We start from the raw sequence: 10,970 nt of genomic DNA on the forward strand, positions 1-10,970 counted from the left end.
CAGTTTGCTGTAATTTTCACATGTTTTCTATTCAAGTTAATTCCTATTATTATCATGGGTCCTACAGTAGATTCTCATCTAAAGTGCGTGGTTTGTGATGAGAGCATGGAGGTAGGATGACATTCTACCTCCATGAATGACAGATTAATAGGAAATAGACTCGTGTACAGGCAAAAGTTAAGTAACTAACTTTCGGGTGATTTGAAGAGATATCAAAAAACAAAACTGTAAAGGACAAAGTCTAAAATATATAAAAACAAAAATAATGTGAACCACCCTCCAGATTCAATCCTAGTCTCTTTTGACATTTTTATTCTCTTTCGTTCTGTTTCTTCCCTAATCAGTAATCTTCTATTCGAATCATCCATACCTCTTGCACACATCCTTAACTTATTCACTTGAGTAGAATTTGCTTTAATAAATTATTCTTTTTACAAACAACATACTATTCTAATGCGTGACGATCCCGTAACTAAACCAGGAGAGAAGAATGGTCTCCTTTTTTAGTAGAAATTTTCATTATTATTATTATTATTTTATTATTATAGAAGTAGAAGTAAGGCGGCAAAATGCCGATGCACTTCATTACAAAGTCAGAGTGTGCATTAATACAAGATAATATAAATAAATATGAATACAATAATGATGAAAATTTAAAAAGAGCTAGAAAGAATTAGAAAAGTGGGCGTCAAGTCGGTTCTTGAAGGCATTGAGTGACGAGGCTGCGATAACATCATCCGGCAGAGTGTTCCACAAATTTGGTATTCTGTTTGTGAGGAAGTGTTGCCTACACAATTTGTAAAACCGTTCACGTACTAGCTTCAGATTGTGTCCTCGTAGGTGTAGATTAGTGCTGAGTACAAACAATGATAAATGACACGTATAGTGACCATGCAATATTTTGTATGTCTCAATTAAATCGCCACGAATTCGTCGAGCAGTCAAAGAAGATAAGTGAAGGGCAGTAAGTCGTTGTTCATAGGGGAGATGTTTTAAAGCAGGCGACAGTTTAGTGAAACGTCGTTGTGCCTGTTCTAGGACATGGATATCACCAGCAAAGTAGGGATTCCACACTGGGGCGGCATAATCAAAAATTGGTCTGACATACGATTTATAGATGCGTTCTAGCAAAGCAGGATAAATATTTTTAAAACTGATAGCAACTAAGTACCGCAGCGAGTTAACCTTTTTAACCACAGCACCAATGTGGGATGCCCATTTGAGGTCACTTGATATAATAACACCTAGATCTCTTTGTTGTTTTACAGATTGCAATTCAATTCCGTTAAGATAATATGATTTATGTGGATTGTTTGACCCAATATGTAATACAGTGCATTTAGCTTCATTTGTGGATACTAACCACTTGTCACACCAATCTTCCACAAGTTTGAGATCATTAGAAAGAGCATCAGGATTCTCGAGAGGATTTGAAAATATCTTTGTATCGTCAGCAAACAACGCGGATGAACAGTTAAACAAGGAGGCAAGGTCACTAACATAGATGTGAATAAGATGGGTCCAAGCACGGACCCTTGTGGAACACCGCTAAGAACCGGTGTAGCTTGTGAATGTTCAGTGAGAATCTTAACTGTAAAGGTACGATTTTGAAGAAATTCCGCTATCCACCTCAGTAAGTCACCGCGAACACCATAATGTTCCAGTTTTAGTAGTAATCTGCGAATAGGAACACGGTCGAATGCTTTTTTAAAGTCAAGATAAACAATGTCTATTGGCTGATTATTGTCTACAGCCTTGGTCCACTTGTTAAGGCACTCTAGAAGGTTAGATACTGTAGATCTACCGGGAAGGAAACCAAGCTGGTTGGGCTTGAGGATATTATTGTTCACACAAAACTCAGTTAGTTGTTGGCTAATTATTTTTTCCATAGATCTACAAAGCAACGATGTTAAACTAATAGGTCGAAAGTTTGCTGGATTAAGCTTATCACCTTTTTTGTAGACTGGAATAACTGTAGCAGACCTCCAAACATTTGGTACAGAACCCACAGAAAGTGATTGTTGCATTATTGCAGCGATTGGCTTAGATAGAACTGAAGCACATTTATTCAGTAGTATAGGATGAAAACCGTCTGGTCCAGGACATGAGTCTAATTTAAAGGACTGGAGAACTCTCAAAACTTCTGGTTCCGTAAAAATAACAGTATGAATATTGTTAATTGACCGGGTATTTGGACATAAAGAAGGCAAAGCACCGGGTGGTTCAGACACGTAATTATGTTCGAATTCAATGGCAAACGAATCAGCTATGGCTGATGGTAATGTCAATACATCACCATCAGCTGATCTTAAACGAAGTGTACGTACTTTACTTGTTAGGGTTTTGTTAATATATTTGAAGAATTCCTTGCTGCTTTTAGTTGCAAGATTCATCTCGTAGCTAGATTTTGAAGATCGAATTGCTGTCTTAAGTTTATTACAAACCGCACGATATTGCGAATAATGTTCGTTGTCATTACTGCGCCTATATTGAAGCCACATTTTTTTCTTTTCTCGAATTAGATATTTAATGGTGTTAGAAATCCATGGTTTGTCCCTAATTCTGATGTTACGAACTGGAACAAAACGCTCAACTGAAACGTTTAACAATCGCTCGAGAGTATTGTACATGATTTCAAGAGACATATTGAAGTTAATTGAATCCAGTTCAGACCCAGATAAGTAGGTTTTTATAGCTTCAAAATCAGCTAGACGGTACATTTTTTTACATATAGTTCTACCATGACTGCCATCTAGAAGGAATTGTAACTTTGAAAGAAGAACGACATGATCGCTTATACCTATTGGAGGAAAATATTCTGTAGTCGAAACAAGCTGACGATCATTCGTAAATATTAAATCCAGAGTTGAAGGTCTGTCATTATTTCTGAATCGAGTCGGTTCAAGTATTAGTTGGTGCAGATTAGAATTCAGATAAAAGTTCATAAAGTTTGCCGCCTGAGTATTACCATCCATTAGGAGGGGCACGCGCCAGTTGAGTGTTGGAAAGTTGAAATCTCCACAAATTATTAAATTATTAAGGTTTACACTGGCAAGTGTTAGAGCCTGAATTAATGATAAATCATTATCAAATGATGTTGAAGGTGAACGATATATGGAAGCCAGATGGAGTGTGATATTAGAGATTGTAATTTTTAGCCATAAGGATTCTATGTGAATTGTAGAATATTCATCCAAAAGATCGACATCTATTGGGATTTTATTTAAAGTGTTTAAGACATAAATACAAACTCCACCACCTTTGCAGTAAGTGCGGTCACTCCTATATACCGAATAACCAGGGATATTTATTATAGAATCAGGAATAAAGGAATTAAGATATGACTCCGTTATGAGAATAAACGTAGGAGATAAATTGGAAACTGACAAGAGAAACTCGTCAAATTTGGCCAAGAGGGATGCTATATTTGTGTAATAAACCGTAAGCTCAAAGAAGGTGAACAGAGGTGGGATTTTGTTTCTACCTATACGATACGAAGCGATAACGAAGCGAGAAATGACAAGGACGAAAATATATATTTCAGATGCGAAAGAAAGGGACGACCACATTTTATCGGTACCGATATTTTATCGTTATAGAAACAAAATCCCACCCCAGATTAGAATTTAGTTTTTTGTTTGTTTTTTCATGAATAATATAAAAACAAAAAATTTTTTGCAATCCTTATTTTATTAAGAAAATTAAATTTTTAGGCCGCCATGTTCTTTAGATGACCTCAAATCTGTCCTAAAGTTTATCAGTTCTGTCCATTCTTCAAACAAATGGTCTTCTTTTCACCCCGTAATTCACAAGTTGGCAGCTTTTAATTCTTTATTCCATTGATTAGTCCATATTCCCCTAAACCATGAAGCCTTTAAAAGACAACCAGTCAACAGTGGACAAAAAGGGGTTAATAATCAGTATCCCCTTCTTTTAATTACAAAAATTTTTCACAAAACTCTCTATAGATACAAACTATTCCTTAACTTCATTGCTTATCCCAGTTTTACTCTACCTTCGATTTTTCAAAACCCTGAGGAACCCCCAACTAATAGAAAGAAAACACTGGTAGAATAAAAATAACATAAAAAGGCTGAAAACTGCTTTCAGGTCACAACCCGAATAAAGTAACAAAATTTGGATTTATCGTACCCATAGTGTTAAAACGTAAGATAGCTACTATTGGACAAGATAATAAAAATCGAATTTGTATAAAAAAGACAAGTTTGAAAAAAAAACTTAAAAAATTAATAGCGCTTGGACAACCGGTAAAACGTATTTAACCAGCTTTGACTCAAAAATCTCAACTAACAAGACAGGGATATATTTTAAAATACAAATCTTCCTGCAGTAATGGACAGCAATCTAGATACAGGGTGATTTCGAAATATATGCGATAACTATAACCACAGCACCGTAGTAATGTTCACCTTTTACACAGAAGGAGAAAACGTTCAAATAAAAACGATATAAACACTCCCAGTTTCAACTAAATGTAAAACCAACTTTTCCCTGGATATCATTCGTTCATTCATGTACATAATCATGATGCAATTTGATCTTATTTTCGGCGCATTTATTCGAATTCTTTCGGCACTTGCGTGTTGCATGTTAGCAAAATCTTATGTATAACTTTCTTTCGATACTTCCGGTCACGACGGTATACCGGCTTTTTTATTGGTAGATTGTGCACATCTATTCTCCACTCCTCTTACCATTTGTTCAATTTAATTTTGACAACGTCCACATTTCCTGATTATGTGGAAACTATCCACTACTACTCCTATTTTTAAGTGTGATAAGAGAAATTTCATTGAAAATTCTAGACCTCTGTTGCTGATGTGTGACACTCGAAGAAACAGAAACAATTCATAGAAAATTTAGATGTCATTAATCAGATTAATTAATTAAAGAATTTATTAAAAACAATCGAGTTTTAGATGCATTTGATAAATTGTATTGTCACATTAATTTTACATGCCGCGGATAAAACTGCTACAAATGTGGATACAAATCCAACAAAATCCCCCTTAAATTTAACGCAAATTCAGATTTTAATTTATAACACTAGAAATTTAGATGATGTGGACCCGCATTTATTATTTAATGTTTCCAGTCTACGAAAAGCATCAACCGTGTGTTCTAGGATTAGGCCAACTGGGGTCAGTTACCCTGTTATTTGGTAATTTTTTTTTGAAGTGTCAGAACCAAACATTACTAGTTGCTACTTCTTCTCTAGACATATCAGATTGTACAGTGTTCTTTTTTAAATTTCTGTTTTAATTGCCCATGACACGCACGTAAGCAGCGCAATTAAAACAGCTGACGTAAGCGTTAAGGCCCTCTGGACCAGAAATTTAAAAATCACCCGACATATTACCTAATGTGATCTTGAAAAAACTAGATGTTGAAATCATTCGTGTGTTTGAAAATAGTAGCAAAGATTCATCCATTCCTATTTATGAAGAGGTAGGAGAATTTGTAAAGCAACAAGCTAAAATTTGTTCTCAGACTCTTATAGCATTATTGTAAATCTGCAGTAGCCACTTTTTCTCATAACAAACATACAGCGAAAATGACGTAGTCATTAGTAATTGAGAACAGTAAACAGGAGCATAAGTATTTGCTCCCTTGGTCAACTGCTGAACTACTCCAAATTATTACAACTCGCCCATTTATATGTTAGTGAGGAGCAAGAATGCACTAATGCTTAGGAAAACACAAACTAGCAAAATTAGTTATAAAGAAAAAATCAGAAATAAAACCGAGATTAACCAATAATCTATAGCTACAAGTAATTATTATCTTTCTAAAATATATTTACTTCACGCAGCTGAGTAATTACATACATTTTTTTTTAAGTAAAGAGAAAATAAGGTTTGTTTGTACTCAATATACGTATTATTACGTAGAGTTTATTTATTATTTATTTCAACCACAGGTATTCGTGTCTCTATAAAAATGTTGCCATGATTTATATATTAAGGATTACGTGTTACAGACGTTTTGGGTATTACTTAGTTTAGTGTTGTCCTTTGACACAAACACTAATGAACAAATAATATACAGATCGCAACATATATAAATATATTTCTACTGATTTTTTTCAGTCTTATACAAGCCGAAGTGAAATGGCTGCCTCAAGTATGTTTTCCTTTCTTAATTTTTTTTGTAATTATTTGTTGGATACAAATTCTAGAATACTCTCCTTTATTAACAGAAGACTTATGTCTTAAAATATATCGGTGGTTGATAATTGACATTTTTCAAATGAAGGTGATTAAATACTTGTTACTAGTCATACACGTGGCGGTTTTTTTCCTTTATATTGCAAACTTAATTATTCTTACAAAAATTTGATTTTAGTTACTTCATTCAGTATGGACCATTTTACCTTATGTCAATATATGTAAGTATTAAAAGACTGTAATAGTAATTATATACCAAGGGAGAGAAAACAATTTTTATAGCCGAGCTGAATTATACCCGAGACGCGTAGCGTCGAGGGTAATAATGAAAGCGAGGCTATAAAATGGTTCTCTCCCGTGGTTTATATATTATTTTTTTCACTACTAGCACATTTGTTTAACTTTTCTTTAATGACAATGTACAGGGTCATTATAAAATATTGTAGTCAACTCACCTATGAAAAACAAATGAAATTTTTCTCGTGCCGCTAATCACCAAAATGATTTGAACTGTTTTGAAATGTCACGAACGTCCAAACAAATCTGTCAGATGTGTCAAAAATTGAAATGCCCGGTTCGCGGTTTAATTTCATTTTAAATAGACACGAAAAGACGCCAGGCCAGAGCATTAAGAGTTGCAGTGTTATCGAGCATTTGTGAACGCCACTGCAATACATTTCAGTTTCAAAAATTGTAAATTGTCAGAAAAACGTTTAAGGGCTTTGTCATGAATTACACCTTGGAAAGTCGATTGGAGTTGAACAGAATAAATCATCTGGTCTGTTTTGCAAAGAAGCAATAATTTTTCAAATAATGAAATCCAAAAAGTGAGGTTAAGTTTGTCGAAACCAATGAACACGGTAATTATTTAAAAAATTACATTTTTATAGGTACCCTGAAGGTAAAAATTGTGAAAAATCACGTAATGGACAATGGCAGAGCAAGTCTTATCACAGTTAACGAACACTATGAGTACCTAATGAGTTTTTGCAGTAAATAATTTTGCCAAAGTTGTGATCCCGCGAAAGTTCTGTTTGTAAATTGTAAGGAATCGTCAAAATATTGGTGCAGACATGGTTTGTGACCGGTGCTTTTCTCTTGAAAAAACACAACTGAAATCCTTGATCTTCATCCCTACAATAGGTGAAAATTGCTATGTCCAAACATTACCTTCAGCTTTGCAGTTTCTAGATATCTGAAACATGCCAGATCTGCATAACAGGAATGTCAAAGAGGTTCTACCCAAAACACGCCCACATGGCCATCCTAATATCAAGATTTTTCAAAATTTCTATAAGAAAAAAGATGAAAAAACCAATAAAATTTCAGGAGCATAGTGTTAAGAGTTCTGTAGCTGATTATGAGATCTCTTGAAACAACAGAATGTTTAATAAAGATTTTTAACTTTCCTAATAGTAAAATTACAATTATTACTAAACAGTAAGTTGAAGTAAGTTTTAAATTAAGAGAATGCAACTAACACCGAAAGAAAAATGAAAGTTACTGAAAATAAAAAACTTTATTGCAGTACCTACATACACTTTCTACATCTAATTTTGTTTATTGATCACATTCATTTACTTGAAAAAGTATCAGGCCTATGAATCGTCGTCTGCTAACCACACACCAACCTTCATTGCGTGTGATGGTGTTTCTTCAAAAGCGTGAGTATTTTCTATACACCAAATTCTGAAGTTCTGTCAGTTGACATAATAGCCTAACAGATGAAACCAGGCTTCATCAGAAAAGAACGACAAATCGAGAATCCCGTTATCGTCCATATCACCTTGAAACCAACTACACTACCCAACGCGGCAAGGAAAATCAGCTGGTTGCAGCTCCTGAACCAACAAAATCTTGTATGGATGCATATGTAACTTCTCTTTTACGATTTTCTGACATGGGCTGTATGGTACTCCGGACAGTAAAGATTTTTGACAAAGCTTTATTCGGACTTTGTTCCATTCTCATCCTTAAATCTTCAACAACGTCTTCACTAACTTGAGGTCTCCCCGTCGGTTTTCACTTAGAAATGCTACCAGTGTCGTTAAATCTGGCCATAATTCGCCATATAGCGTCTTCAAAGATTCTTCATCAATGACAACAGAACATTTCACTAGATACTCGTTTTTAGACGCCTCCACAGAGTACACTCCATCCCCATCCTCATTTAACACCCCATTACGGTAATAGGCATGATGATTGCGCCAAAGAACTAAAAAAATCATTTGTAACACTGACCATAGTTATTCCTCTCTGTTCATTACCTGAGATTATTCCACAATGATCTGTAGTTTTGATAAAAACTGTTTTTTGAGACACTTATTAAAGTTCTAACAAAGGGGAAGACAGCAAATATGAAAACAAGACAAGTCAATTAACGCACAAAGTGAGGGAAAACGTACCAGTACAAACGAAAAAATTATTGACATCTGACAGAATTTGATGAAGCGTTGAAACAGTGCAGCCGCTAATGTCAACTAATGTGGCGCTAAAAATAAAAATTCCAATATTAGTGTAATCCTTTCCACAAAACTGAAAAAGGCGGCACAAAATGTCACCAAAATCATGGCCTTCTTCGACTACAATATTTTATAATGACCCTGTATAAAAGTCGGAACGAATTTAAGATATCCATGAAAATCAAATAGCCTGTGAAAACAAATGAATAAAAATGACATTAAACCAAAAATCTTAATAAAGAGCAAAATGTCGACTAGCGACGAAGATACTAGTGTGTGCACCCCGCCAGAAATCCGAAAAGAAGCAAGTAACGTGCAGCGTGATCAATTACTGCCACAAAAATCAAAAGAGTTCTACTTAAAAGTTTACGCACAATTCAAAGATTGGTGCAAAATTAAAAAAGTGGCCAAAGTGTCAGAAAATGTCCTTCTTGTTTATATGGAAGAAAAAGCTAAAAACAAAAAAGCTTCCAGTCTATGGGCCACATTTTCTATGTTAAAACAAACTCTTAAATTAAAAGAAAATGTGGATATTTCAAAATATTATAAAGTCTATATATATTGCTTTTCTCAAACGCAAAAATGATTCCTACACACCCAAAAAGGCGGCTGTTTTTGAGAAGCATCAAATCACAAAATTTATTTTAGAAGCACCTGATGAAATTTTTCTTTCGTCTAAGGTAATTCTGTTAATTGACAATGAGATTTTAAAAAACGCCAAATTACATTTGCTTCCAGGTTATTCTCATTATAGGAATTGCAGGAGCTCGTCGGACAGATGAGCTCTGCAACATGAAAATGACAGATGTAGATACACGAGAGGATATGATAGTCATAAATATCCCTCAAACAAAAACAAAATCTTCTCGAAAATTTGTCATTATGGAGCCCACCTGGATTGATGTGGTTAAAAAATACTTGACAAAAAGGCCGTCTCCTGATATGGCAAGGCTTTTCATTGGGTTTAGAGGTGGAAAACCGACTAGACAAAACATGGGACATAATACGATAAGCAAGACACCTTATAAAATAGCTCAATACCTACAACTGCCAAATGTCGACGAATTTACTGGCCATACATTGAGGCGAACATCAGCGACTATTTTGGCTGATATGGGCGGGGACATATTATCACTCAAACGCCATGGGGGCTGGAAAAGCTCAATGGTTGCTGAAGGGTATGTTGAGGAGTCTCTCACTGACAAAAGAAGAATTGCAAATATAATTCAGGGAACACCTCATCACATTAACCTACGTGCTCCTAGCTCTTCCAATATTTTATATGAGAGGAGTGAAGAAGTGTGTAGTGAAATGCCATCTACTTCCACACATGCTGCTACAAACAGTGAAATAACTATACCGGTGGAGAACTTTACCTCCAATCGCAATACATCGGGAATCAATATGACGTGCCACAACTGCACAATTAACTATTATTTCAAATAATTATAGTTGAGGTGTTAATCTTTAGTTACTTTGTTGTTAATACTTATTATTCTCAATTTTTTAATAAACATTTGTCTTTCGAATAACACAATATTATTTCTACATTAACATTTTCATTATTTATTATAAAAATACTACTTCTTAACAGATTACACAAATTAGAGGTTAAAAATGTCGCGTGCTCGTAAGAATAACTGCAATAGATTTTTCATGATTGCTCTGGTGGCATTCTTGCTGGAGTGTGGTCCAGGCGGCAAATTTAAGATTTCGCAAGAAATTTCAGCTTCCCAGTTCTACATCATCTGTCATTAATAAACAATGTATAAAATGTGGCAGCTTAATGTCAAGTAAACACCTCAACTACGACATTCTAAGGTAACCATGGCAATACTGTCAATTATTTTCATTATCTACTAGTAGGAGAGAAAAATCCATTATTGGGTAAGGTGGAGAACAGTAATTTCTCAAGCATCAAACACGATACATAATGAAGTCTTCTGAGGCTAGTAGTGAAAAAAGGTAATTATTAGTGTGTTTTGACAACAACTATTAAATCTTCAACTCTCTAACGCGCAGGCAAATTTAATTGTATTTCAAGGCAGAAGGAAGTTCTACCTGAATAAATTTAGATCTTTTTTTTTATTTTTAGTATCGTACGTGAAGCTGAAAAACGGATTAAAATATTTATGTTTCCTTTTAAAATTTCTGCTACGCTGAATATTGCGAGTTTTACTGCTCTCTATTTCTCAGTATTCGTACTGAAACATTTTAGTACCCGTAATATCTTGAAAATTTCAGCGTGAAAGCTTCCTGATAAGTATATCAGTACTTCTTATGATTGTCTACATTGTTGGCTCTTTCACTCTTTAGTTTA

The sequence above is a fragment of the Zophobas morio genome, unplaced genomic scaffold, assembly GCF_036711695.1.
Source record: "Zophobas morio isolate AGI-343-1 ecotype UQ-CSIRO unplaced genomic scaffold, CSIRO_AGI_Zmor_V1 ptg000029l, whole genome shotgun sequence".
NCBI classification, from domain to species: Eukaryota; Metazoa; Arthropoda; class Insecta; order Coleoptera; family Tenebrionidae; genus Zophobas; species Zophobas morio.